The 3221-nt window shown below is 36.5% G+C and overlaps 3 non-coding genes across 3 annotated transcripts; 2 read left to right on the top strand and 1 right to left on the bottom strand.

Moving 5' to 3' along the window:
* Positions 1-806: 806 nt before the first annotated feature.
* TRNAF-GAA (transfer RNA phenylalanine (anticodon GAA)) lies at positions 807-879 on the bottom strand. The gene has a single exon. It is a non-coding gene; the product is annotated as a tRNA-Phe (tRNA).
* Positions 880-1245: 366 nt separating this feature from the next.
* On the top strand, positions 1246-1319 carry TRNAN-GUU (transfer RNA asparagine (anticodon GUU)). Its single transcript has one exon. It is a non-coding gene; the product is annotated as a tRNA-Asn (tRNA).
* A 349-nt stretch (positions 1320-1668) lies between these two features.
* Positions 1669-1742, top strand: TRNAN-GUU (transfer RNA asparagine (anticodon GUU)). The gene has a single exon. It is a non-coding gene; the product is annotated as a tRNA-Asn (tRNA).
* Positions 1743-3221: the final 1479 nt, after the last annotated feature.

Genomic DNA, 3221 nt, shown 5'->3' with positions numbered 1-3221 from the left:
CACACATAAACATATGCACATATATACACATAAACATATGCACATATACACACATAAACAAATGCACATATATACATATAAACATATGCACATATACACTCATAAACATATGCACATATACACACATAAACATATGCACATATACACATGCACACACATAAACATATGCACATATACACACATAAACATATGCACATATACACATGCACGCACATAAACATATGCACATATATACACATTAACATATGCACATATATACACATGCACACGCATAAACATATGCACATATACACAAATAAACATATGCACATATATACACACGCACATATATACACACACACACACACATTAACTTATGCAGATGTATACAAAAGCATACACATAAGCATATGCACATATACACCCATAAACAAACATATGCACATATATATACACACACACACACACACAAACACACAAACACAAATAAACACAGACATAGACTTGGACATATACATGTATGCACAAACACATCTACACATATATAGACACTTAAACATGCACATATGAACATACACAAGCAAAAACATATGTATACATATATACACATGAGTACACACAATGCACATATAGTTACACATATGCACACACACACATTTGTCTATTAATTGAGAAAATTCATACTACTGAAGATCAAATTGTGTTTTTCTCAATGCAATTCCCAAAACGTATTAATATATTAAATCTTATGTCACAGAAAAGGTAATGACAGCAGACTGCAGCAGTTGTTTCATTTCTAACAAACTGCAGGGCAAGAAGAAAACTTCTGCCGAAACCCGGGATCGAACCAGGGACCTTTAGATCTTCAGTCTAACGCTCTCCCAACTGAGCTATTTCGGCTCTTGTTTTAACTGTATTTCCAACAGCCTTTTTTAGTTATTTGTGAATGACAGCACAGGAGTTATTGGATGACATAGAACGAGAATAATTATGTGGTTTTGTTTCTCTTTTCATAACATGTTAAGTTACTCGTGATCAGTAACCCCCAGTCATTGTGTGTAATGATATAGTGTGTATTTGTGTATTTGTCACCCTGAGCTGCTGCATCAGATGTGATACATTGTAACAATTCACCTCTCATACTTACTAGTTAGACACGTTGTTATATTATCTGATTATTAGCAGAAAACTAAACAGATTCACTCAACATGTAACATCCTTGCTTTATACATTGATATAACTAATAGTCCACATTCCTTACAGCTCGTCTCTGTGGCGCAATCGGTTAGCGCGTTCGGCTGTTAACCGAAAGGTTGGTGGTTCAAGCCCACCCAGGGACGTTAGTATTTTTATTTGCTACACAATATGCTTTACATTTTGTGTTGTTTTTATTTTTTCCCTACAATACACTATTAGAACACTATTCTAACTAACCTATATACAATGAAAATATTTAGCTTTACTTCAATGTCAACATGGTTAAATATTTAAAAAACGAAAAATATTAATTTTATTAATTTTTAAGCAATTTGTGTAAATACAACTATAAATATTTGTGTGAACATAGATATATAAATATATATATATATGTATATACTCACACACATACACATATGTATTTGTGTATTTATAAAACTATATGTCTATAACTATGTTCATAATAATAATAGTCAGCAAAATTCCCAACTCGTCTCTGTGGCGCAATCGGTTAGCGCGTTCGGCTGTTAACCGAAAGGTTGGTGGTTCAAGCCCACCCAGGGACGTCAACATTTTTTTTTCTTGATTTTTAATTTCGACAACAAATGCTTTCATTTTTTTTTTTTACCGACTACCTCTATTCTTCTACATATTTTATTAATCAACTAACCTATATAAAACTGAAATATTTTGCTTTACTTCAATTTTCAACATGGTTAAATATTTATTTTCTTATGGGTTTTTTAAACAATTTGTGTATATACAGCTATATTTGAATAACTTAGGGCAAATACCTTCAAAGCTGACAATATGCTCCATTCTTTACATTTTATATTTAGCATCACTGTTAAATGACTCCCCATTAATATTATTATATAATAATATAGTATTTATCACATCCCTGTGCATTGGGAAATCTGCAGCCTCTGTATAAGAATATATTTTATTCTGGAAGGTCCAAAATCTGTCTCTTATATTGGGAACTGTATTAGATACTGAAACAAATCTCAGCTTATTAGTGCTTATAAATAATCATATTCTGTACCTATTTATAGTAAATAATATGCTTTGTTTCTTAACAAGATCACATAAGGGACACACATGCCAGGGCAGATTTTTGGTTCTTCAGGTAACAGGTGATGAGGGCTATTTACTGGGGCTCTGTGACTTATTGTTGGACTTTAGTTCTAAAAATGTTACTAAATGTAATAAACAAGGGTAGCGGAGGTGGCTGGTTTTGGGAGAAATATAATTATATATAAACATCATATCAATGTAGCTAAACAAATACTACAACACAATAATAGTTTTAACACCCACTCAATAGCCAGAGGTTTGTCACTAGCGAGCCAGAGGTGTGTCATCAGAGAGCTGAGGTGTGTCATCAGAGAGCTGAGGTGTGTCACTAGAGAGCCAGAGGTGTGTCATGAGAGAGCCAGACGTGTGTCACTAGAGAGCCAGAGGTGTGTCATGAGAGAGCCAGAGGTGTGTCACTAGAGAGCCAGAGGTGTGCCGCTAGAGAGCCAGAGGTGTGTCACTAGAGAGCCAGAGGTGTGCCACTAGAGAGCCAGATGTGTGTCACTAGAGAGCCAGAGGTTTATCACTAGTGAGCCAGAGGTGTGTCATCAAAGAGCTGAGGTGTGTCACTAGAGAGCCAGAGGTGTGTCATGAGAGGGCCAGAGGTGTGTCACAAGAGAGCCAGAGGTGTGTCACGAGAGAGCCAGAGGTGTGTCACTAGATAACCAGAGGTGTGTCATTAGAGAGCCAGAGGTGAGCTGTGAGAGAGTCAGAGGTATGTCACTACAGAACCAGAGGTGTGTCACTACAGAACCAGAGGTATGTCACTATAGAGCCAAAGGTGTGTCACTAGAGAGCCAGAGGTATGTCACTAGAGAACCAGAGGTGTGTCACTAGAGAACCAGAGGTGTGTCACTAGAGAGCCAGAGGTGAGCTGTGAGAGAGTCAGAGGTGTGTCACTAGAGAACCAGAGGTGTGTCACTAGATAACCAGAGGTGTGTCACTAGAGAGCCAAAGGTGTGTCACTA

This window comes from Bombina bombina, chromosome 7 (assembly GCF_027579735.1).
Source record: "Bombina bombina isolate aBomBom1 chromosome 7, aBomBom1.pri, whole genome shotgun sequence".
Classification (NCBI taxonomy): Eukaryota; Metazoa; Chordata; class Amphibia; order Anura; family Bombinatoridae; genus Bombina; species Bombina bombina.
This window is presented reverse-complemented; position numbering and strand designations above follow the sequence as displayed.